The sequence below is a fragment of the Sus scrofa genome, chromosome 2 (genome assembly GCF_000003025.6).
Source record: "Sus scrofa isolate TJ Tabasco breed Duroc chromosome 2, Sscrofa11.1, whole genome shotgun sequence".
Lineage (NCBI taxonomy): Eukaryota > Metazoa > Chordata > Mammalia > Artiodactyla > Suidae > Sus > Sus scrofa.
The window spans coordinates 136,207,218-136,233,392 of record NC_010444.4 but is presented as its reverse complement, the minus strand read 5'-3'; the positions used below and the strand labels follow the sequence as shown (position 1 = coordinate 136,233,392).

Below are 26,175 nucleotides of genomic sequence, written 5' to 3'. Positions count from 1 at the left end.
CATGGTTTACTTTGTTTTGATCTGGAATCACTGCTTGAGTCCTGTAAGGTCTTGCCCCAGCTCGGACCTGAGTTCCTGATGGCTGGCCATGGCCATGGCCATGGCTCTGTGGTGTTTGCTCTGGCCTGATGCAACCCCCCAGATACGTGGCTTGCTCTAAACTCTGTGTCTTGGTGTCTGTGGGCTGCTTCACCTAGGGGGCTGCCCCCCCAGCCCTGCGGTGCTCCCCCATGCAGAAGGCACCTGACTGCCTCCTCCGCTGCACGCCCCATTCCCCGATGTGGGCACCGCAGTCACATGACTGAGTGGCAACACAGGAGGACCTAGGGCAACACTTAGGTGACACTGACGTGCTGGTCTGGAGCCACCGTCAATGCAGCTGCAAATTCTCTGGCTAATTCTGCAACTGTCGGGCTGGGGTGCAGCCCCAAGAGTGTAGACTCGCGGGCTGAACCGCAAAGCCAGGAGGGGGCTGGAGAGACCTGGGGGTCAGAGAGTGAGCCCGGCTTTGTGTGGCTCACAGGCTGGGGATGCCTGATCTGTTTGATAAGGGGTGACTGCTGGAGGGCAGGGCATGAGTCCCACCCAAGGGCCAGGGGTAGCAGGCTGGTGGCACATGCCATCCACTGGCTGCCCAATGACCTGGGAAGACATGGGTGCTTCAGGCTCAGAAGGGCCAAAGCTGATCCACTTTTGAGAGGTGTGTGACTTTGGGCTTTGCTGAACATGTTTGCCCCATGAGTGGTCTGGAGCTTTTGAGGAGGTAGGTCGTTAGAGGTGAACCAGACCAGGGCGCCCAAATCAGGCCTCATGGCCCGGGTGCTGGGGGGCGAGGGGCTCCCAAGGAGCATTTCTGCAGAAACCCCCACCTCCATCCCTGGGTAATGCAGACCCTTGGCCTTCAGACTAGAAAAGGGCAGGAGGAAGTGACCTTGGGCCCAAGCTGAGCCCTCTAGCTCGGGTGAAACAGCCACATCGCTGTAACCCTTCTGATGGCCACACCAAACCATAAATTCTGATTAGGGAAAGGCGCTGGTTGGCAATGACATGCAAAAAAGTTTGTGATTAGTGAACTGTGAAAGCTAACACGACACGCTCATAATTGGGATGTATTTACTGTGCAGAAAAACGCCACGCTGCCATCCGGACAATGTGACTTTGAGGGAACTTTCCCGACACAACTTCCCTCTCTTGCGTACCAAACAGCAATAACCTTTATTGATGGTGCTTTTCAAGTGGCAGCTACAGAGGGAGAGGGGCTGTGGCTTCTTGTCAGAACTGTTTTATGGTGTCGTATTTTCCGGGTGTTTAAGAAGCCCTGTTCATTTGCCGCATTATCCTGGGTGATTTATGGACCCTCCAAAAGCTTACTTCATTTCGATGTTTTAGGCATTTTGCTTTTTTTTTTTTTTTTTTTTTAACAACAAACCTTCTTCCAATATAATCAATGGAGGTTTCTCCTCGGGCCTGGGAGGGGAGTGCTGCGTGGGTTTATAGCAAAATCAATACGAGGATAAATGGACAGCCAAGATAGTCCATTGTCAGGGTGGAAAGAGGCTTGAAAGCCCGTGGCCCAGTGGCACAGCCATCAGAGGGGGGTGGTCCAGAGGCCGGCCTTGCTGAACTCAGCGGCAGGGTGTTGTCCGTGCTGACCAGCCCAGGAGGAGGCGAGGGACATAGAGCCAGGCAGTGGGACAAGGGCCCAGGCACGCTTTAATTAAGTAAGTGGGTTTAGGAGTTCCTGTCATGGCTCAGCAGTTAACGAACCTGACTAGCATCCACGAGGATGGGGTTCGATCCCTGGCTTTGCTCAGTGGGTTAAGGACCATGAGCTGTAGTGTAGGTCTCGGACCCGGCTCGGATCCTGTGTTGCTGTGTCTGTGGTGTAGGCCAATGGCTATAGTTCTGATTGGACCACTAGCCTGGGAACCTCCATGTGTTGCGGGTGTGGCCCTAAAAAAAAGACAAAAAAAAAAATTTGGTTTATAAGTGACCCCCCGCAAGTCTCATGAATGTTCAGTGCTGTTTGAATGTGTTTTCTAATTAAAGTAAAAAATGATTCTCAAACACATCAGTGTTCCAACACGTGCTTTCTAGGGGATGAGAAAGCAGATGAGTAGCTCACAGCTGGGCCTTGTGTCCCTTGAAAGAAACCTTGCAGCCGCAGAGGTGGGGTTCTGTGCAGACGGAGGGGTACCAGAGAGGCTGCTGCTTCCAAGGGGGCTGGGAGGTGGGGGTTCTGGGGCACCAGGATGGGGTCCACTAGGAGGTAATTGAAGCCATTTAAGACAGATATGAGTTTGCTCTTACAGGGGAAGGAAACTGTACAGGCCTCTTGCGGCCCCTTCCTGGAATACAGGAAGAGCAAACAAAAGAAGTTTAGGCTGGAAGTAAAATCCGGCTCCAGGCAGAGTGGACGCACATGTAAGAGGTATCTTCTTGCCCCCGGGAAGCCTCATCGTGCAGATAGTTGCTCCCTGTCCCATTCATTCACTTATGCATTCATGCACTGAACACCTGGCACGGGCCGGGCGACATGGCCACAGGACAGGCAGGCTTTGGCCCTCGGGGAGCTCCCAGTATGGTGGTGCAGGAGTCAATTCATGTGTTCTTACCAATGATGCGGGTCGTGAAGGCAAAGAGCTCAGGCGGCTCCCTGGCCTCCTTCCTGAAGCACTCCCACTACCCTCTGGCCAGAGACCATCCTGCTCCTAGCGCTTGATGGATTTGGTTCCAGCCCCAGGCCTTTATTGAAGTAACCCTCTAACCCCAGTAATCCTTCAAAGGGAGGTCACAGAACACTTGGGGCCACCCGCCCCGCCTCCGCGTCTGCCCCCTCTCCCCAGACCATCGAATTTGAGTGGCCGGAGGTCTCATAAGGTTTGGCTCCATTCCAGTCCTTGTGCTGGGCTCAGAGGAGTCAGCCAACATAGAGTTTTCTTTCCTCAAAAAACACACACCCTCTTCTTTGCACCAGGATCCTTTTGTTCAGCATCTGATTATCCCCTGCCTTGGGCTGGTGCCTGCTGATTTCATGCAGGAGGGTCCCAGTAGGTCTGGGGGTTCCTAGAGGTGGGGGTCTCACTGCTCCCTTTGTGGTCCCCTGCAGGACATCTGAGCACAGGGCCAGACTCAGAGCTGGGGCTCCTGCTCAATTCGTCGTGCCAGTCTCCACCCCACAAGGGGATCCATTCTTTGCTCTAAACCACAGTGACTGTTTCTATCACTAGCCCAACAAGAACCAACTGAAGCCTCATGTGGCGGAGATGGCTGGCTACCCACCAAGATCCACCCTCCCTTCCAGCAGAGAGCAGTAGCTGGAAAGCCCATCCAAGGATATTTTCCAGCCACATCCCCACTTCCCTACCTCCATCTCATGCATCTCAGCATGGCTGTGACAAGTTTCTTTTTTGTGACCAGTGTTTGACAATAGAATGTGAATGAGTGAGATGTATGCTGCTTCAAGGTCCAGATTCTTTCTCCTTTCATCAGCTGCATGAAGATGACCGCAGGCCATAGGCAATGGTGAAGCCATAGAAATAAAGATCCTGGGGCCCTGAATCACTGTGTGGAAAATGCTCTCCACCAGCCTGGGATACTTGCTATAAATGGTTATGTAAGCAAGAAATAAGCTACTGTCGTGTTTGAGTCTTTATGCATATTTAGGTCAACTCATTGGGTGCCTGTTCTCCCCAGGCTGTACCCCAGCATGAGACCCCCATTTCTGACACCTCCCCACTGCCGCCCCCCCACAGGCTATGCTTTCATAGCAACTTGCTCATCTCCCTTAGTCTTTTGCTTATGAAGGAGAATTATGCTTTTGGCCAGAGCAGGTGTCAGAAATCGTGATGGTTTGGGAGCTCCCTTTGCAGCTCAGTGGTTAACGAACCTGACTAGGATCCATGAGGATGCTGGTTCAATCCCTGGCATCGCTCAGTGGGTTAAGGGTCAGGCATTGCTGTGAGCTTTGGTGTAGGTCCCAGACATGGCTTGGATCCCGAGTTGTCCTGGCTGTGGCATAGGCTGGCAGCTGTAGCTCAGATTGGACCCCTAGCCTGGGAACCTCCATATGCCGAGGGTGGGCCCCCCCCGCCAAAAAAGAAATCATCATGGTTTGCTTGTTGGTTTTGTTTTTGAACTTTATATCATGAACATATATATACAGAAAAGTAGAGGAAAGAGTACAATGGGCGTATTTAGTATAATGTATATTGCCGTAGTGTAATGGACATCCTTATGCCTCTCCCCTAGATTTCACTGTTGTTTACATCCTATCATATCTGTTTCATCTGGTTTTTTTTTTCTGAAGTATTTAAGAATATAGACAGGAGTTCCATTGTGGTTCAGCTATAACAAACCTGACTAGCATCCATGAGGACGCAGGTTTGATCTCTGGACTCACTTAGTGGGTTAAGGAGCCGGCGTTGCTTGTGAGCTGTAGTTTAGGTTACAGATGCAGCTCATATCTGGTGTTGCTGTGGCTGTGGTGTAGGCTGGAAGCTGCATCTCCTATTTGACCCCTAGCCCAGGAACCTCCATATGCCACGGGTGCAGCCCTAAAATACTGAAAAAAAAAATATAATAAATATTAGTATTTATAATATATATTATATGTATATACACATTATTACATTTCAATAGACACCCCCAAAATAAGGTTCTACTGATCCATAATCATAATGCCATTACCTAAGGGTTCTCTAGGGAAACAGAACAAACAGGATGTATGCAGGTCTACAGAAAGAGCTATATCTGAAGGAGTTGGCTTGTGTGATTGTGGAGGCTGAGAAGTCCCAAGATGTGCCCTTGGGAAGCTGGAGGCCCAGAAGTGCTGATGGTGTAATTCCAGGCTGAAAGCCAGTAGCCTTCAGACCCTGGAGGGTGGTTTGGTCCAAAGTCCCAGCTTAAGTGGTCCGGCAGGTGGCCTTGGCTATTCCTGGTGGGAGGGCCAGCCTGCCAGGCTTTTTGTACTAGTCAGACCTTGGGCTGAGCAGATGAGGCCCACCCATAAGAGAGGGCGGTCTGCTTTACCCAGTCTCCCTGTGCCAGTGTTGATCTCATCCCAGACCGCCTCGCAGACACACTCAGAATTATACTTGGCCAAATGTCTGAGAACCTGTGGCCCAGTCAAACTGACACCTGATATTAACCGTCAGGGCCATTGTAACTTCACAGCTCCCTGACACCATCTAACACCCAAATGTGACTTAAAGAATCGTTGATTCAGACTGGCATCCCATCAAAGACCAAGCCTTGCATTTGGTTGTGGCCCATGACCCTTTGAGAAGCCCAGCAGCCGGGGTGCATGACTCCCCCGGCCTGGCCCGGTGAAGGGGATGTTTGGACGTGGTGTTGACCTGCAGGTCTGAGAAGATGATTATTCATCACTGAGAACAAGCACAGTGGAGCATCGTAACACTCAGGGCTCCCTCTCTGGGAGTTTATGGGCTGCAGGCATCAAGCGCTTAGGTCTCTAAGTGCTTTTACATCATTAATTAGAAATACCTGGGAACCCAGCAGGGGTGTGTGGTCAGGGCTGGGGTTACCTCCAGCAGAGCATGAGCAGCTGAGCTGCCCACTCAAGGTCACCAAGCCGGTCTGGGCTTGAGCGTGGGCCTCTGGCCCAAGAAGAGTATCCCAGAGTCCCCTCTGAGTGTCGAAGCTGAAGCCCAGCCAGAGAGGGGCTGGGCGCCAGTCGGGCCTGGCCCAGCATTCCCAGGCCCAGGACAGACTGAACCTTTATTGTGTGTGTGCATTCACATCCATGGCATATGGAGGTTCCCAGGCTAGGGGTTGAATGGGAGCTGCAGATGCTGGCCAACGCCACAGCCACAGCAACTCCAGATCTGAGCCACGTCTGTGAGCTACACCACAGCTCATGGCAGCACCGGATCCTTAACCCAATGAGCGAGGCCAGGGATCGAACCTGCATCCTCATGCATCTGAGTCAGGTTCGTTACCCCCGAGCCACCATGGGAACTCCCCACATTTTTAAAAATTATTATGATTTTTAAAAATTGTAGTTGATTTACAGTGTTGTGCCAATTTCTGCTGTATGGCAAAGTGATCTAGTCATACTTATACATAAATTCCCTTTTTATATTATCTGCCATCATGATCTATCCCAAGACTGGATATAGTTCCCTGTGCTATACAGAAGATCACATTTTTTTTTTTTTTTTTTTTTTTTTTAGGGCTGCAGTCATGGCATATGGAGGTTCCCAGGCTAGGGTTTGAATAGGATCTGTAGCTGCCGGCCTACACCATGGCTCATGACAATGCCGGATCTTTAACCTACTGAGTGAGGCCAGGGATCGAACCTGTGATCTCATGGTTACTAGTCGGGTTCATTTCCGCTGTGCCACAACAGGAACTCCCAGAAGATTACATTTTAAAAGGACATTTGCTCAAACTCCAGGTGGGCCCTTTTCCAAAGTAAAAGATCCTTCCATTAAGTGAATAATTTGTTCTTAAACTGTCCAGTTTCTATGAACTGAGTTTTCTAAAAATAACATAAACGCACAGGAGTTAAAAGTGTGGGCCCCTGGGTGCCAGAGTCTGTCTCACAGCAGCTGGCTTACCTCAGTTCCCTCGTATATAAAATAGAGATTATAATGGGTCTACCTCAAGGGGGATTATGGAAGATAATGCTTGACTCAGTGGCTGGCACATCACAAAGAATGAATGCTGGCTGGCTTGTCATTATCACTCTGTTATTACCTATGAAACAGACAAACAAATCAATGACAACACAAACAAAACTGCCTAGAATTCGTTCAAGTCCAGGGTTTCCTATCGGCCACCCAGACAGTCCTAAAACCTGGAAGGAGTCCCTGGGGCACAGTGACCACAAGTGGGGGTTCCTGGTCGGGCAGGGATACAGAACAGGACAGGATGCTTCGAGCTTGGGGAGGGTGTCTGGGGTGGTCTGTGCATTGTCCATTACCAAGTTCAGGAAGTTCCCAAGCTGAGGGCTTGTCCACGGTTCGCTCAGGACTGGACCATCTCAGGCTAGCCCAGGACTGAGGTCGGTCCTGCTACTTCATCTGCTTTCTCCTTCATTTTCTCATCTGTCACATGAGGCTAATACTATCCACCTCCCAGCACGGTGAAGCCAGAATGGGGTTCATTGGAGAAGGTGCCTCGCTCAGGGACTGGCATAGGGGCTCTGGCCACTCCCGGTGCTCACGTGTATCCTCAGCACTCCTTGAGGGTGGCTCCCAGAGGTGGCCGCCACCACCATGATTGAGAACGCTGTAGTGGTGGGGTGTCCCCCCACCAGGCCCAGGGCCCGTCCCCACGTTCCAGGGCAGGAAGGGAGAATCCCTCTTGGAGAGCCCTCCTGCTGGGGCAGGTGGTCCTCTGGGCTTAGATACACCTGGCCACCCGAGCCCCTGTCGGAAGAGCGGTACTCTGGGCTCCTGCTTGCCATTCACAGCCATCTGCCTCTGCCTCCTTGCCACATTATCTTTCAAAGTGATGGCCCAGGGAGGCAGTTGCTGTTCCAGTTGGGAGGAAGATCTCTCCAGCCTGCAGCATCTGCTGCTCTCCTCATCTCTTCCTTGGCCTTGCCAAAGGCTTTCTCCATTTTCATGCCCAAGGAGGGGCTAGAAAGTTTCCAAGAGCGAGGCCACGCCCCCCTCTGAGTGGACACTTGTCGTAAGACGGGGGCACCTCATTATCTCAAGAGCCTTAGTGAAGAAGCCGTTGTTTATTCCCACCCATGGTGTTTGGATTCTGGGAGATTTTTTTTCCCCATTGGAGAGCAAACTTAATTAAAATTGCACTTTATTTATAGACAACTTAGGACTGCAGTCTGGAAAGTTTAATTGGGGAAGAGGAGTTCCAGGATGCTTGGCCAGGCACTGATGGTCTGTGAAAAGGCTGCTAGATCCAAGGTCCTTCAAGAACAAATCTGTGGCAGAGAAGGAAAGAAGCTAGGGAATCCCAGAAGTTGCTTCGGCACGGCTTCTATCTCTGCACAGTGTGGGGACAGTGCCACTGAAGAGGCAAGGACCATCGTGGACGGTGAAGGTGGCATCCCAGCCTGGAACTGTGGAGAGTGCAGATGGCCTGCCTCCCGATTGCAGGGGGCCAGTGACGGCAGGGGTGGGAGCTTGCACTTGGAAATCAGCAGTTGAGCAGGGCAAATGATGCATCACCTTTCTCCTGAGGCTTCTGCTGTCACCCTCACCCTTCCCCAGGAGCATCCCTCCAAGATGCTCAGCTGGCTATGCCTCAAACTGTCCCTCTGGACCGAAATGTCCCCTAAGTCCTCTCTGGGTGCTGCTTCAGGAAGTTATACCTTCCAGAGGCTGTGTGCCCTGTGACCCCACAGGCCTGTGCCAGTTCTGTAGGGTATGGACCAGCTTTGGACTTGGGGCGGCAGAGCTCTTGGTCTGACCTGACTGGGGTCTGTGTGCAGATATCCTCCAGTCTCAGATGAGGTGATAAATCTATGTGGCCACGGGTCATTTGACTGGGAAGGAGGGCTGCAAGGGACATTTCCTGCCACTGCAGAACTTCTCTCAGCTGCCCTGCCTCAGGCCACCCGATCGCCCATGTATGGGATGCCCTGGGTACCTTGGCCTGCAGGCAAATCCCAAACCCTGTTGTTAAGATCTGCCACTTCTGACAAAGGGCCTGGCCTCAGAGCTGTTAGGAGAGTGATTTTTTTTTTTTTGTCTTTTGTCCTTTTTTTTTAGGCCCACATCTGTGGAAAATGGAGGTCCCCAGGCTAGGGGTCAAATCAGAGCTGTAGCTGCTGGCCTACACCACAGCTCACGGCAACGCCAGATCCTTAACCCACTGAGGGAGGCCAGGGATCGAACCTGCAACCTCATGGTTCCTCATTGAATTCGTTTCCACTGCGCCACGACGGGAACTCCAGGATGGTGATGTTTTTGACGCCAGTGCCCAGTGTCCCTGTAGGAGGACTCAGAACTGCGCTCTCCCAAATCAGAAGCAATGGCAGTGCAACTGTCATCACGTTTTGTTATTCCTGCCTGCATTTACATAACATTTCTGCACAGTGCTTTATAATCATTTCATTAGTCCTTCATTTGCTTAATTGCATAGCCTTCAATTCGATTAGAAAATCTGATTTTAAATTCAAGTTTCCACTACCAGAAATTTTAATTCAGAAGAAACTTTTTTTTTTTTTTTAAACTAGGTAGAAACGTTTCCACATTTTGAGCCCCATCCCACCAACAGTGACTGGTTCTGGAGTACGGGGGAAGGACATTTACAAGTGGGGTAGGGCCTGTATGTTCACTGCAGCACTATTCACAATAGCCAAGATATGGAAACAACCTAAATGTCCATCGACAGATGAACGGATTAAGAAGATGTGATATATATACACAATGGAATACTACTCAGCCATAAAAAGAACAAAATAATACCATGTGCAGCAACATAGATGGAACTAGAGGCTTTAATACTAAGTGAAGTCAGAAAGAGAAAGACAAATACCCTATGATACCACATGTATCGGGAATCTAATATATGGCACAAATGAACCTTTCCACAGAAAAGAGTCATGGACTTGGAGAACAGACTTGTGGTTGCCGAGGGGGAGGGAGAGGGGGAGGCAGTGGGATGGATTGGGAATTTGGGGTTAATAGATGCAAACTCTTGCCTTTGGAATGGATAAGCAGTGAGATCCTGCTGTATAGGACTGGGAACTATGTCTAGTCACTTATGCTGGAGCATGATGGAGGATAATGTGAGAAAAAGAATGTATATATGTATGTGTGACTGCGTCACTTTGCTGTACAGTAGAAAATTGACAGGACACTGTAAACCAACTATAATGGAAAAAATGAAAATCATTAAAAAAAAGTGGTGGCAGGGAGTTCTTACTGTGGCGCAACAGAAATGAATCCGACTGGTAATCCATGAGGACTCGGGTTCGATCCCTGGCCTCGCTCAGTGACTGAAGGATCCAGTATTGCTGTGAGCTGTGGTGTGGACGGCAGACACGGCTTGAATCTCGCATTACTGTGGCTGTGATGTAGGCTGGCAGCTGCAGCTCTGATTCGACCTCTAGCCTGGGAACTTCCATATGCTGAGGATGTGGCCCTAAAAAGCAAAAAAAAAAAAAAAAAAAAAAAAAAAAAAAAAAAAAAAAAAAGTGGCAGTAGTGGACTGGTTTTGAGGTTTAATGTAGAATGGCAGTAGTAGACCCCTACTCGCCACTGTGAAATAGGAGGAGCACAGGTTGAGCACCAATAGGGAAGCAGGGTAGCAGTGGTCATCAGGGAGAAAGTGCTATTTCAACTTGAAAGATGGATAGGAACTGGGGGAGTGGGGGTGGGGGCAGTGATGCTGGGAGTGACAGGAAGGTGAAGAAGAGGAGGGAATCCAGGCCAGGGAACAGCATTTGTGAGGTGAGAAGGGTCAAAGGACCAGGAAGCAGTGGGTGGCAATGGCAGGTATGTGCTGGGTGGGATGGAGGAAGCTATGGGAGAAAAAAACCTGAAAAGGCAGTTTGGGCCAAGCCAGAGAGGGCCTAGGATTCTGAAAATCAGGCGGAAGCAATGTGGGGTTTTAGGCATCGAGTTAGACATGCTCAGTACATGCCAGGTACTTGATAACTTCAGCACAGAGATGCAGCAAACACCCAGATGGAAAGCCCTCTGTTTCATGGTGCCTGGAGTCTAGTGGAACAGCCTGCAGTCAGGATGCGTTAGTTACACACGAAACAGAGAAATACAGCAGGGAAATGGAATAGGGAGTGTGAGGAGGGGGGAAGGTAGGGTGCGATTTCAAATAAGCTGGCAGGGGAGGGATGGCTGAAAGGGAGGCATTTGAGTAAGGATTTGACTCAGCTGCCTGCTTGGGAGGGGGCCTTGGGTGGCCAATGGAGCATGGATGGGATGGGAGAGAGGCCACTAGGGGGCCCTGGCCATGGTCAGGGTTGGGGAGGCCCGAACCTATGTCACAGCCCCTTGTGCTCTTCCTGCAGCCCAGCCCTGCTCCTGTGGCCTGATGTTCTGTCTGTGGCCTCGCACCTGGGGGACTGTGATGTCCCCAGGGAAAGAGGAACATAGCACCTGCGGCTCCTGCGGGAGCCCTCAGCATCAGGCACCAGGTGTTGGGTGGAGGGCTTGGTGTGGGTGATCTCGTTTGCTTTCCCAAACTCTCCACGAGGTACGTTTTGTGACTATCCTCATTTTACAGAGGAGGAAGCTGAGGCCCAGAGAGGCCCAGAGAGGCCAGAACTTCACTAAGCGTCACACTGCTTGGGAGGAAGGGGGCCAAAAGTCCGACCCAGGTCTGACTCCAAAAAGACCTGTGCTGGCAACCACCCCCATCCCACCTCCTCTCCGCAGCTTGCTTATGTTTTTATTTGTCATGATGTTGGTGCAAGTACCAACTTTCCACACTCTAGCGTCCCCTGACTGCTCCGGCCCCCATGCCCCGCCCCCCCGCCCCTCGCGGTATCTGATTGGCAGGTTAGAGGAGGAAGTGGGTGTGGCTTCCCTGCCCCTTCCGGTTCTCGATGGTCCAGGGAGCCTGGGTGCCCCTGCCTGTCTGTGCTCCTAACTTTCCGTCCTGTGCCGTGTCTCCACCTGACAGGGTGGGAAAGCCGACCTATTTTGGAGGTAGAATAGCAGACAGCCCTTGCCCTCAGATACCTTCACGATCCTCAGTTCAGGCTGTTCGGAAGTCACAGCAGACTTTTGGTCTCCTCTTCCATATACTTGGCTCAGATTCCGGCTGAGAAAGGGGTAGTTATTTACCAGGTGCCTGAATTGAAGTGAGGCTGGAGAAGGGAGTGTGAGGAATGCAAAGCTTGGTGGGGGCAGGCGGTGCTGGGCAGAGGAGGGTGGACCAGTCTCTTTGCACAGAATGGAGATGCTGTCCAGACACAAGGAGACAAAGGAGAAGCTGCAGGAACCTGGGGCCATGATCCTGGGTTCCAGATGATCCCAGGCTGGGGCTTAAGGAGATCAGGGTTGAGGGGGAAGGTGGTCCTTGCCCTGTGCCTCTCCCATTGGCCTGGCTTCCATCTGGTTAGCATCTTGCCGGCCCTCAGCCCGTCTGCAAAGAGGTTGTAGTCTGGGGTCTGTGGGCTCTGGCAGAAGTCCTCCAGGCTTTCCTCTGGGCTCTGAGTGTGTATCCTGTGCCTGCTCCAGGCTCAGGCCCCCATCTCTCTGTCTTCCAGCCAGCTCCCCACCCCCACCCTAGCAATTCTGGCAGCTCCTGCCTGTTGGGTGCTTTGGAGCCTCCAGGGCTATATCTTGCCTCTTGGCCTGTTGCCTCCCCTGAGAGCTGGGTCTCTAGCACACCTGCCTGGCTGCTCTTGGCTGGATCATCTTCAGATGCCTGGCATCACACGGAGCCTGGAGCAGGAAGCCTGTGGTGAGGATGCTCCCTGGCATGGCCATGGCTGCTCAGAGCTGGGTGCTCCAGGGCTGGGTGGCTGTTCTCTGTCAAGGATGGTCTGCTTCTGGGGCTTGACGGGGGGGAAAAATGCAGATGCTCGGGGTGGCCAGGGCTCAGCCAGAGCCCTGCCAGAGCCTCAACAACCTTCCTCCTCCCTGATTGTCTCTATCCAAAAATAGCAGTGGGGCCTATTGTGTGCAAAGTGCTGTAGACGCTGCATCTAATTCCAGCCTCACAGCCCTCTTTCCCCATTACGGCTGAGTGGCGGAGGCCAGGCTTGAGGTCCCCGCGGCAGGTGCGGCACCTGTGCTCCTGTTTCTCTTTCTCTGCCTGGTTGAGTCACAAGCTTTGCTGAGTCCAGTGAGGACACAGTTCCCTTTCAGGCTGATCCCTGCTGTCACTGAGTCTATACCATCCAAGGTGGGGGCTGTGGTGGAATCCAGTTCTCCAGCCAGGAGTTCCCCTCTAGAAAAAGTCAAAGTAATTGCTTGACCTAATTGCTTGACTTTTCTTTTCTTTTTCTTAATGAATTTTATTACATTTACAGGTGTACAACAATCATCACAACGAAACCCTACATACAGCATGCCTATCCCAAACCCTCAGTATGTCCTCCTACCCCCCAACCTGTCTCCTTTGGAAACCGTAAGTTTTGCAAAGTCTGTGAGTCAGTATCTTTTCTGCAAAGAAGTTCATTGTTTTTTTTTTTTTTTAGATTCCACATGTAAGCGATAGCATTTGATGTTGGTGTCTCACTGTCTGACTGACTTCACTTAGCATGATAATTTCTAGGTCCATCCATGTTGCTAAAAATGCTGTTATTTCGTTCCTTTTAATGTCTGAGTCGTGTTCCACTGAGTATATGTACCCTATCTTCTTGATCCACAGCTCTGTCGATGGACATTTAGGTTGTTTCCATGTCTTGGCTACTGCAAATAGTGCTGCAGTGAACATTGGAGTACATGTGTCTTTTCGAGTCATGGTTTTCTCTGGATAGATGCCCGGGAGTGGGATTGCTGGATCAAATGGGAGTTCTAGTTTTAGTTTTCTGAGAAATCTCCAAACTGTTTTCCACAGTGGTTGCACCAGTTTTACATTCCCACCAGCAGTGTATTAGGGTTCCTTTTTCTCCACACCCTCTCCAGCACTTACTATTTGTAGACTTTTTGATGATGGCCATTCAATTGCTTGACTTTTCGAAGCAGTTTCACCTTGGGCGTCTCACTTAGTTCTCCTGCAGTAGTGGCTTTTGGTGCTTCCCTTCTCATGGGTGAAGCATCTGAGCCCCAGGCAGCATGCAGAGCCCTTAGTGGGGCCAGACTTCCTCAGGCAGGTGCTTCTCCCACCAGGCCCTTTGGCCCCTATTGCAGTTAGATGTCCATGAGCCCTGGGGTGGTGGCGGGGGGGGGGGGTATGCTTGGAACCCGGTGTGCCTGCCTGTGGAAAGTTCTGGCCAGGACCTCTGTTCCTTTTCTGTGGGAAGATGCCTGCCCCTTGCTGGACACCTGACCCTTAAACTGTCCCTCTGTATCTGTAGCCCCCTGAGCTGGGAGGGGAGGCCAGGCAGTATTGGTCATGGCCCCTTGGGGCACTTGGGATCTTTCAGGGCGAGAAAGAAAATTCTTGACTTTTCAGTGGTTTAGGTCAATAATATTATGAAGCTTACTTCTCATTCACATCGAATCCAGTAGGGGCAGGATCTGGTCAGGCTGCTGATGCAGTGATCCGGGGGCCCAGGCCCCCTCCATGTCATGACTCTACTGACTTCAGTGACCCATGTCACTAAGGGCTCTTCTCTGCTCCAGCCAGAATGCAAAGCAGCAGGGTGACTCTCCCATGGGACGTCAGGAGCACACATCACTTGTGTCCACATCCCATCGGTCAGGACTTAGGCACACGGTCACATCGAACCACAGGGGCAGATGGGACAGGCCATCCCGCTGAAGACCCAGGAGCAGACAAGCTTGGGGAGCATGCAGTGCTCTGCGCTAAGGCCTGGCGTGTCTTCCCTGCTGCTCCCTGGGGCATCTCTGGGGCCAGATGAGCCCCTTGCTGAAGACACTGGTGTCTCTGCCTCTGCAAGATCAGGGGCCCTGAGTCATGGAGGCTGGACAAGGGCCAGGCTCCTCCTCTGATGGATGTGCCCGTGACTCCGGGAGAGGCCTTGCACCTCTCATGGCTCTGATACACGATGAGCCCAGCCTGCTTCTCAGAGCTGTCAAAGGAGCGGGTACGGGCACCCAGAGGAGATAGGGTGCTGAAGGGGGGAGGAGGGGGGAGCAGAAAAGAGGCTGATCACAGCCGGGCCCGCCCCGCCGAAGGCTGTGGACGCTCGGCCTGAGGATGCTCAGATACTCAACAGGCACCATCGGTCAGGTGCTGCCCTGCCTTCCATGGCCCGGCCTTTCACCTTGACCCTTTGTCTGATCAGTCTGCCCTGTACCCCCATCCTCCCAGGGGATCCTAACACACTAATGGCCTTTGATCTGGCCCCGTTTCCCCTCCAGTTAAAAACAAGGCTTATAAATTGAGGCCATGCCCTCAGGGACAGCCAAGTTATAAGCTCATCACCTGATGATGTTCAAACCTAGTTATAAAAATACACAGCCCTTCCGCACCAGGGAGCGAGTGGCCTACTTTATACCTCACGGAGCGGCACTGAATTGGCGGGGGGAAGGTCGAGGCCCTTGTTCTGTCTCTAAATTCCCCCAAACCTGTGTTCTCTGGCTGATTGCGCGTCTTAAAGCCGGAAGCCCCTAACTGGTGTGTTTTTCTTGGGCGAATGCTGCTTCTTGCTCAGTTCTGGGGCCGTGCAGCAAGGTACTCTGGGGCTTGGGTTGTCCAGGCCTGTGATCTCCTGTCTCCCCCATCAGGGTATCTGTCTCTTGGAGCAAGGAGTGAAGCCTTTCTGGGTGTTTGCTCACCCCCTCTTCCGTGTGCCTAGTGCTGAGGTCCCAGCAGGATGGGCTCCGTTGTCCTGGCTCTCTTTACATCTGCATCTGTGGTCAGTTCAGCGACTCCAGCCTCAGAGCCGTCTCTGGGTCCAGAGCCTGAGGACACGCAGGGCGTCTGATTGCTCTTCCCTCATTCATTCAGCAAGTGTTTGCTGAGGGTGTTCTGTGCACCATGCCTGGTGGGCAGTGAGCAGGTGGCTAGGAAACCTCCCATGTGCAGCTCAGCCTCCTGGAGTAGGCGCACAATTACCCACAAATGTCCTGAGTGTATCTATCTGTATATCTCTATATATCTACATGTTTACATATCTGTCTGTATATATAAACACTGACAATGGGAGTTCCCATTGTGGCTCAGCGGGTTTAGAACCTGACTCATATCCATGAGGATGCAGGTTTGATCCCTGGCCTCCCTCAGTGGGTTAAGGATCTGGTGTTGCTGTGAGCTGCAGTGTAGGTTGCAGATGCGCCTTGGATCTGGCGTGGCTGTGGCTGTGGCCGGCAGCTGCAGCTCCGATTCAGTCCCTAACCTGGGAACCTCCATATGCCACAGGTATGGCCCTAAAAAGAAAAAAACAATTGACAGTGGTGGTAAATTCCAGCCAAGGGTGGGCACCTCCATGGTGTGATGCTGGGAGGCTAGAGTGTGAAAGTTTGACCCAGTCATTGAAATCAGGGAAGGCTCCCTGGAGGAAGTGACAAAGTTGCTGAGATTGACGATGAGGACAATCAAGCCGGGTCAGGGAATGCAGAGTCAGGACGTGGGCTGTGGAGCAGAGAGAGGGAGGTCAGCTGAAGAAGCCTCCCCAGGGCCTCCAACCCTTGGTATATTTGGCTCCCACCGAGGGTGCAAGGGCTGGTGGGCGGGGCCGTCTCCTGACCCGCCTCCTTTTATACCTGTACCTTCATCAGGCTCACACCTTGGCTGTGCAGCAAGGCCTGGCTGGGTAGAATTCAAGGACAGTTCTTCATTTTTCTCCTAACCCCCCCTCAAGGTTTATGTCGCTTCTTTGAGGTCATAATATAGCCCAGGATCACCTGGGGCAGTGGGGACAATGCCCACACCGACTTCTGCCCCCTTCCCACATTCCACTCACCCTTGACTTTCAAGTACACTCTCGAGATTCTTTTGTTAAGAGATGACATTTGTTTTCCTACAGAAAAGATCCGAGATGTTTGCTTGCTTTGGGAGTGGGGCTGCCATTGTATTTGATGTATTTAGCAGCTGGGCCTGAGAATCAAGATGGTTCTGTTCGGCCCACAGCCTCCTGGTTGATGTTGACTCTGTACACAGCAGTGGGTGCTCAGCTGACCCTGTTGCCCAGGACATGGGTGACCCACACTCTCTGTGGCTGGATCTGTCCTGACGAGGCTCCAGTGGCTCACAGGTGCCACCATCTGGGTGAACCCTTGTCGGGGGGCGGGTCCTGCGTTTGGTTGGTGGGCCACAGTGATGGGATGAAGTTGCTCGGGCAGCACCCAGGACTCTGGGAGGCCAGCTGTCAGACCTGGAGGATGTGCCGTCCTGCTTGGGCATAAATGCCTCCGTCAGCGATCAGCCACCTCTCCTCCCTCATCTTACCTCTGTGCTTGTGTCTGCTCCTTGGTGGCCTGGAAGGAGCCTCACTGATGGGCTGGAGCTGGCCCCGCCACCCCTCTCATCCATTCCAAGACCCCTCCCAGCCTTGTTTGTGGAAACCCTTCAAGTGCCTTGGGAAGGAGACCCCCTTCCAGTCTAGGACCCCCCCTGGAAGACCTAGGACAGAGCTGGGAGGGGTGTCCAGATCTCTAAGCCAGAACTTGGCCTTCGGGATGTGGTTAAGAGAGATCGTTGCTGATATTACTGTTACCCTTTGTGGGACAGAGTGTAATTAGGTGAATCAGTGACGCGGAAAGCACTGATTTTACCATGTGACATTCACACTTGCTAAAGACCTTCCCAGCGGGGCTCTCCCTTTCTTCCCTCTAAAATAATCCTACGTGTCATATGGTGTGGTGACATATAGGTACCGCTAATCCCGACTCCCCAAAGAGGAAACTGAGGCCAGAGAGGCTGTTTGACTTGCCCCAGTGTTCGGGTCAGTTCGCGGCAGTGCTGTGAAGCCTTAATGCATGACACATTCCTGCCCCCGCTCTTGGCTGCTTGTTTGGGGAAACTAGACTTAAAACTTGCAGAGAGGGGGTTTCTCCTCTCCTCTCCTCTCCTGTCCCCCCATCATCAGGCTCTCAGAGAGAAATAGGCTGATGGTGCCACCCTGCTCCCGCAGAATCGCTTCAAGATCTAGCTCAAGAGGCAGGTGCGACCCTGGGGTCTTGTGTGTTGCACAGCCCACATGCGGACTTCCGGACCAGGAGAAGGATTGACGTGCGTGGCTGTAAGTGTGGTGGTCTCCCAACCAGACACGCTTTAGCTGCAAGGATTAGAAGCCAAGGTCAGGGCTTCCTGGCCTCTGAGAGGTCAACTGGTTCATTATCTGGGCAGGGCTGTGGAGTCAGAGGGGCAGACAGAGTGGCTCTGGCCAGATGTGGAAGGCAACGGGTGGGGACACCTGGAGAGAGAAGTGGGGACCCTGGGAGGCTCAAGCAGACCCATCCTCAAAGAGGAAACACAGGTGTGTCTTGGTGCTGATGCGTGGCCCTCCTCGCTGGGCTGGGTGGTGCCACCTGTCCTGGCAGGGCCTCCCGGGACCAGGACTCTCCCATTGGTTTGCTCAGAGGCATCTGTGCTCCTGCTAGCCAGCCTGCCTTGCCCGATGCATTATTAATGAGGAAGCCTTCATTTCCAGTTTTTGGGTAGCTAATTTGTTCCTACAATCATGATTTCAAATATCACATGAATAATTCAGAAAATTATTTTACTGTAGTTAGATAAGCCTGTTAGCTGTCACACATTGGAATAAATTAGTTTTTTCATCCCATGGGGCACGGAGAGGAGGTGCTGGCCACGCGGTGGGGCTCTAGCTCAGGTTGGCATCGCACTCAGAACTTGACTTCACCGGGCCAGGTCTGTCTCAGAGCTGAGGGAATAAGATGCGTTGTAATTTGTCATGGAGGAGCTTGGGTGCTGCAGAGGGTGGATGGGTCACAAATGACAGTCTCCCTGCCCAGATCTGGAGATGGGCACGGCTGCTCAACATGCCCCAGGTGGTACAGCTTTGGGCCCTCAGCTCAGCAATGCAGACCAGGTTCATGTTCCGCGTGACAAGCAGGGGACTCTGCATATGTCTGTTCTAGAAGGGACCCCTCCCCAAACATCTATATACTCCTTTCAGGAAGGCGGGGCTCAGACAGAAATTCACCTGATTTTGAATTTTAGCGGTGGTGATGGGGGGCGGTGGCGGTGGCTTTGTCCCTTACTCATTGGTTTATGTTTGGGAATTTGTTTCCCTTCTCTGAGCCTCGATTTCTTCATCTGTAAGTTGGGCACAGTATTTCTAGGATGCCTCACCCCACTGGGATTTTGTGAGTGATGAAAGTGAAATGGAGTTCTTGTTGTGGCTCAGTGCTAACGAACCTGACTAGGATCCATGAGGATGTGGGTTCAATCCCTGGCCTTGTTCAGTGGGTTAAGGATCCGGTGCTGCCATGAGCTGTGGTGTAGGCTGGTTGCTGTAGCTCCAATTCCACTCCTAGCCTGGGAACTTCCATATGCCATGTGTGCAGCCCTGGAAAAAAAAAAAAAGAATTTGAAGTAATGGACATGCAAAAACTTTGCAAACGACAGAGCCCTGTAGGAATATCCCAGTTATTCTGTGCTTGCCTCCTTCAAAACAAGCTTCGTCCTTATCCCTCCTCTGTAAATACCCAAGAAAAAGCAATTCTGGCCTCTCCCAACACCCATTCTAGAAGTTGGAGGGACTATTCAATTTCTCATGTATGCAGCAGTCACTGTGCTACTGCCTGTCTCTGGCCTCTCTCCTTGTACCCCTGGTGTGTCATTCCCAACTCTGGTTAGGACAGGCGGTCACCTGTGCCAGTGGCAGAAAAGCTTCTGGTCCCAGGGGTGGAGCAGGCTCTGGTGGAACCATCTGACTGAGGAGCTCTGTGGCTGAAAGTAGAAGAGTCAGGTGCCCATAGGCCCCACCAGGGAGCAGCCTGAGCAGCAGAGATCAGCGAGAGAGGCGGGTGTGGCCTGGTGACACTTCAGCTTGTGCCTGGGTGCAATGCTGGCAAAGGCATGAGTCATCAGGTGGCTGCTGAAAGAACAAGTGCCTCAATCCCACTCCAGGTGGTCGCAGCTGGAGCTCAGTTTGAGGGGAGGGGTTGGGGGAGCAGCCTGGCAGGGCCTGGGGGTGGGCGTGAGGGCGGAGGTGAGCTTGAGGTCTGGGGCTTCCTCCCTGGGGGGAGGGGGAAGGAAGAGGACCGTGGGGGAGCAGCTGGGGAGGATGGAGAGAGAACGAGAGGCCAGGGCTCCAGGGACCACGCCGAGTGCTGGGGGCCAGGGCACGGGGTATGGTCAAGGGCAACGTGACCTGGAGGATAACGATGCCAGCTCTGGATTCAGACCTAGGATCGGTCCTGGTGCCACCAGGGGACAAGAGCCAAGACCCTTCTAGACTTTGGTTTTCTCCTGTGTGAAGTGGAGATACTGATGCACTCGTCCCTGGGGACGCGACGTGGGTTCCAGGAGATAATACTTTGTAAGCTCTTCGCACAGTGCCCGGCATGTGCACCAGCATCCGCCAGGCTCCCCTCATCACTGTACCCGTTTTTATGATCCTCACTGATTTCCAGGCCCTTCTCGGTTGTTCCAGCTGCAGATTTCTCTCTGGAGTCGAGGCCAGGCAGGTGTGAGGTGCAGGCAGCTGAGTGTGTTCGCTGCCCGCCTGCCCTCCTCATGGCTCCTAGAAGGCTATGGTGAGCGTCTTTGTAGCACTCTTCATTACCCACTGCTTGGGAACCTCCTCATTGGCTCCAGCCTTTGCCTTGGCCACTTTCTCTGGGTCCGACCCTTAGGTCCAGCTTAGATGTCCCCAGGGGTGCATTAGAGGGCAGGTGGGGGAGATTCGGCATCACTAGGGACAGGTGGGTAATTTAGTTGGAGGATCATTCACTGTTGCGCACAAGTTGGGGCTGGTGGAGGATGTCCTGGGGCGGGGGGGGGCTCCTCTCTGTCGGGGACCCCCCAGGACAGAGTAGGAAGACCTGCCCTGCCCAGGGGGAGGGCCAGGCTACTACGTGAGAGAGGAGTCTGTGAGGCTGTGCAGAAAAGGGGGATGGCTGGGCCGCTGAGCAGGCCATTTGTCAGGATCTCGGCGACAGGTGTTTAAAAGGAAAAATATTTGCATGTGTATGTTTTTTCAAGATGATTAATATTCAAATTAGTGTTGGAGATTCAAATTGCTAAAGCATAACTAGGCAGAAAACTTCTCTGACAGCTTGTAATTTTTGATCCACTCCACCGTTCCCACCCCCACCCCCACCCCCATGCTCCCCGACCTGGTTCCTAGAAATATCTCTGGGCTCCTGCAAACTTGTCCCGGAAAGGCAGCAGCTCCGTGGGAGTTCACTGCCTGCTTCTTACCGCGCTGTGGGCACCTGACCTTCCAGCCAGAAGAGCAGCTTCCCTGTGACCGGCGGGAGCCCTTGAGATGCCCATCTCTTGACACAATCCCCTCTCCCCACTCAGGGATCATACTCCAAAGGTGCCATCCTGATGCACAAATATAAACATCCCGCTGCTCCCCTGCCCCCTGCAACCCCCTGGCACTGTCGTTGTTTGTAGAACAACGTCTGAACTGCTTTTTCTGGAAATCATCATCAGGACCCATGGCAGCTGTGCAGCCCTCTGACTGCTGCTGCCCTCTGCTCCAGCCGCATGAGCACCCCCGCCTGCACCGTGGCTCCCTCGGCAGGTGTGCATCTCCCCCTCTGTGCTCTTGCTCATGTTGTGGCCTCAATGGGCGTGTTTCACTGCACTGTGGCATCTTGTTTCCAAGGTCTTTCAGGGCCACCTCCCCTTAAACAAATATAATCCCACTTTACAGTAGAGAAAATGAACCTGGCAGAAGAGGGGGACAATAATTACTTTTATTTCTCAGGTTTACAGCTGGCCTTTTTTTTTTTTTTGCATTTTAGGATTTATTATTATTATTAAAGTATATTCTAAATAGCAAAGTATACTGGAAAGACACACTCTCATATACATATTATATACATTACATGGGAGCCGTAGCCAAGGAAGGTTTTGGTGAGGATAAATCACTTTTTTTTGTTTTTAGGGCCACACCCCCAGCATATGGAGGTTCCCAGGCTAGGGGTCCAATCAGAGCTGTAGCTGCCGGTCTATGCCACAGCCACAGCAACATGGGATCCGAGCCGCGTCTGTGACCTACACCACAACTCACAGCAATGCTGATCTTTAACCCACTGAGCGAGGCCAGGGATCCAACCTGCGTCCTCATGGATGCTAGTCAGACTCATTTCCGCCGAGCCACGACAGAATTCCAGACAAATCACCTTTGAGGGCCAGCTTCTGGTGACTCTTCAGGTGGTGGTTGTAGGTGGATGACTGGTGGTACAGCTGGCTTTAAATGTGCTTTTCAGCTTAGACACTGTTCTTGAGCCTCTAAGATACATACAGAGGAAGGAAGTTCACTGCAGCCTTAATTTCATAATCTTTAACAGAGCTTGGGTTCTACCTATGAGAGCTTTTGTGTGAGGGTGGTTCACTGAGCATGTGCCCTGGGAACCAGTCTCTGGCCGACGGGTTCTACCAGCCAATCACACGTTCTCTCCACCCCTAAGACTAAGCAGGTGTCTTAGGACACGTGTGTTCTTAGTCTCACCTTGTCTTTCCTCTTAGGTACTGAGTGTTACCTGAAGGCAGGTGTAGTGTCTTATGCTTCCCCGTGTCTCAGCACTTAGCATCCATCCATCCCCTCATCCATTAATCCAATCAATATTTATTGAGCACTCGATGAGTTTTAAGCCTTTTTCTAAGTGCTGGGAATAAAGCAGCTAACAGCCCAAATCCATGTCCTGCCTTCTAAAAGCCGCTTGTCTAGTGGCCACGGTAGAAGGGCAGACAAGCAGTTACCACGCAGAGCGGTCAGGGGGCTCTGGGAGCCAGAGGAGGCAGAGACCCAGGGAGGGTGGGGACAGAGCAGAGGGGAGGGGTCAGAGGACAAATCCAGAGTCAGGGATGCTTAGGGTGTTTTGCAGTCAAGTGTCCCTGGATTTAAGTTCCAGGTCTGCAAGTTGAGGGACAGTGGGCGGGTGGCTTCCTCTCTGAGCCTAAGTCTCTTCGTCTCTGAGATGGAGATGGTAACATCTGTCTTATCTGGTTATTTTTTAAAAAGTACAAACTACGTTTCCAGGAAAGATGAAAAACAGAATAAAATGAAAAGTCACATACATGGTGAACTATGTCCCCACATTGAAGCTCTTAGACATGTGAGAAAGAGGCTGAAAGCGAGCAGTAATAAAGCTGAAGAAACAGGACAGGAAAAATGGGTATTGCTGGATAAAACCAATAATTAGGCCTTTGAAAAAATCCACAAGGCCATTAGTCCATCTGATCAAAGAAAGAGCAAATGTAGAAGTAAAAAGAACTGGAAGTGAAACACGAGAGGCAACCAGTAATGCAGAAAAGATTTGTAAGTTTGGGGAGATGATGGATTTCATTTACATGAATAAATAGGCAGTTATGGGTAGGTGTCTACAAAAAGTCCGAGATATGGCACCTCAGGCCACTGGCACACTTGCAAAGAGATGTGTTGTCTTTGTCACTGGGTTGTTACAGGTTGAATTGTGTCTCTCCTCCCCAACCCCAAGCCCCTGGTGCCTATTAATGAGACATTATTTGGAGACAGCGCTTTCTCTGATGTGATCAAGTTAAGATGACATCATTAGGGCAGCCCTAATTCAGACGGACTGATGGCCTTGTAAGAAAAGGGAAACATTTGGGCACGGCGAGCACAGTGTGATGACAGGGGCCGAGACTGGACCGATGCAGCTGTAAGCCAAGGGACACTGAGGATTAACAGCCGCCGTCAGAATTTGGAAGCAGCAAGGGAAGGTTTTACCCAGAGTCTCAGAGGAAGCACAGCCCTGCTGGTCCCCTGCCTTCCGACTTCCCGCTTCCAGAACTGTGAGAGAGTACCTTGCTCTTGTCCACACCGTGGTGGCGTCTGGGTACAGTGGCACCAGGAACCCTACACAGGGTCCCTCCCTATGTCAGCCACTGGACCACATCTGTCACGTTTCTCAGGGCTGCAATGTCCTGTTCGTCTTCTTGTCACTCAGAGAGTATCGTGTACAGTCAGGGGGCATTTGTTGGATACCATCTTTCCATCTTTCTTGCACCTCTTTTGTGGCCATGGCGTTTGAGCCACATATTTGTGTAGGGCTGCGGCTGTTGATTCATTAAAAAAGAAATCTATTCTGTGGTGCGTTTGGGGATCTCCTAATACTCTTTTCTACCGAATCTACTTTATCTGTTCTAAGGTGACACTTGCTTAATATTTTTTGCGTTGACAATAAATAGTAGGGCAACATTTCAGCCTCTGCTAATTAGGGTTAGGGTTTGTTAAGCTTTTTCTTACGGTTTCTTGTTTTTTTTTAGCCATCCTGCAGCCTATGGAGATCCTGCACCAGGGATCAGATCCAATTGGCAGTTGTGACCCACGCCGCAGCTGTGGCAATGCTGGATTCTTAACCCTCTGCGCTGGTCCAGGGTTCAAACCTATGTCCCGGTGCTGCAGAGACGCCACCAATCCTGTTGTGTCACGGCAGGAACTTCTCTTAGAGTTTCTATAAGCAGGGCTGCATGTTGATTTTGTCGCAGAGTTCATTCAGGAAGTTCTCCAAGGATTCCTTATCCTGCAGGTACTATATGCAGGCACAGGACTAGCCTGGAGACACAGAGATACCCAGCATCCCTGGCTTGGCCCTCTCGCACCTCAGATCCAAGGATGTTCTGCCATTGGCTGCTCTCCGAACGGGGAGGTCAGCTCATCTGTGTATCAGGTTAGCACTGACCCAGCCCTAGGGTGCTCAGGTACTGCCAGTTAAGAGAGAGTGAAGGGAGTTCCTGCCGTGGTGCGGTGGAAATGAATCGGACTAGGAACCATGAGGTTGCAGGTTCGATCCCTGGCCTCACTCAGTAGGTTAAGGATCCGGCGTTGCTGTGAGCCGTGGTGTAGGTCGCAGATGCAGCTTTGATCTGGCATTGCTGTGGCTGTGGCGTAGGCCAGCATCTGTACCTCTGGTTTGACCCCTAGCCCAGGAACCTCCATATGTAGCGGGTGCGGCCCTGAAAAAACAGCAAAAAGCAAACAAACAAAAACGAGGGAGTGAATAATGGAGAAAAGGAGGAGGAAAAGACAGGAGGGCAGGAGACAGAGAAAGGGAGGCCTTGGGGGTCTTGAAGCTCTTTAGAGAGGCGTTGGTACCTTGCCACCCGAGGCGTCACAGGTGGCATCCTGGTTCTGTTCTGTGGAGCAGGTGTATGCTGGGCTGAGGTCACCTTTGGGCCGTGGCGCTCTCACACTGATCCTCTGGGCCATCTCAAGTGCCACATCTTTGCCTGTCTGACCTGGTGCCTCTCTCCCTGCGGAGCCTGAATGCATGTCGGGTCTCTCCTTGTTCTCCTGTCCTGAGGGAACCAGCTCCCCAAAGCCTCTGCTCTTGTCCCACTGGGAATGCTCTGGAAAATCAGGCTCCATTGGAGCAGGGCACTTGATTTACAGCTTTGGAAACAATGCTTCCTGTTCTCCTCTGCTTCTGACTTTGCGAAGCTGTGGCCGCTAACAGAGAAACAGGGCCCCAGAGACTGTCCAGGACAGACAGCTTCCAGGACAGAGGAAGAGACTGACCCTGTGTGATGGCCCCCAGCCAGCTGGTGGCAGATGGCCTGACTTGCAGGTCAGGGCTCCCTTGGCCCTCTGGGCAGGCATTGATATGGGTCACCCAATTCTCTCTACCCGAATGGGACAGCCAAGCCTGAAAGCAGCTGGTTTCCTGGCTGCCTGGCCTGGCCTGAGCTGGTCCCAGCAGCCAGCACCAGGAGCCTGGACAGGAGGGCCCTCTTCTAAGCACCAAGCACCAAGCACTGCATGTTCTCGCCTCACTTTGATTTCCAGCTCCTGTCCAGCCGTTAGAGTGCGTGCATCCGTCACCCCTACAGCTTCCACCCTGGGGCCCTCACGGTTCAGGAGGTTCTATGACTCAAAGCCATGAGTCCAAGTCTTCAGCTGACCTTCTCTGGACTGGGGATGTCTAACTTAGCCAAATTTATTTATCCCTATCTTCAGCGGCCAAGAGGGGTGGCCCTAAGAGCCCATAAAGCAGGCAGCATGGGGAAGGGGGGAGAAGCTTGGAAATAAATCTCCAACCCTGGTGACTTTGAGTTCTGACTCAGGCCCAAGGATTCAGAGTGACTCTGCTGACCCAGTCTTAGGGCCCTGACCTGACCAGCTCACTGCAAAGGGTGCTGCGGGGACCACACCCCAGGTCTGATTCTGCTGCATCTGTGAGCAGACCCGCAGTACCAGAAAACACGGGGAAAGCTGTAGCCTCCAGCTTATGAGATGCGGTCTTGCCCCAAGGCCCATGTGCCCACCCTGGCCCACCTCCTGAGCAGTGGGTATCAGGCTTGGCCAGCCTCTCCATCCCAGCCCTGGCTTTGCCCTCAGGGATGTACTCTGGAAAAGCAAAGTCTTTCCACGCAGCGTCTCACTGAAGATTCCCAGCCCCCTTGCAAGCCAGGTTTCCTTATTATTCCCATTCCCAAGGCCTCGAAGCCAGAAAATGGCAGAACTGGTTTGAACCCAGGAGTCTTTGACTCCAGAGTCTGTGCTTTTATGCATCCATGGTCCTCCGCTCC

At 52.2% G+C, this 26,175-nt stretch overlaps 1 long non-coding RNA gene across 2 annotated transcripts in view; it reads left to right on the top strand.

Annotated features, from left to right (window-relative positions):
• LOC110259480 overlaps positions 1-26,175 on the top strand; it is a 181,146-nt gene that overhangs the window by 51,452 nt on the left and 103,519 nt on the right. Inside the window, exon 4 of one of the 2 annotated variants that reach the window (XR_002341907.1) lies at positions 12,941-13,034. The exons of the other annotated variant lie outside the window; for it this stretch is intronic. This is a non-coding gene — a long non-coding RNA (uncharacterized LOC110259480). Of the gene's footprint in view, positions 1-12,940; positions 13,035-26,175 lie in introns of those variants that run through there. 2 annotated transcript variants of the gene reach the window in all.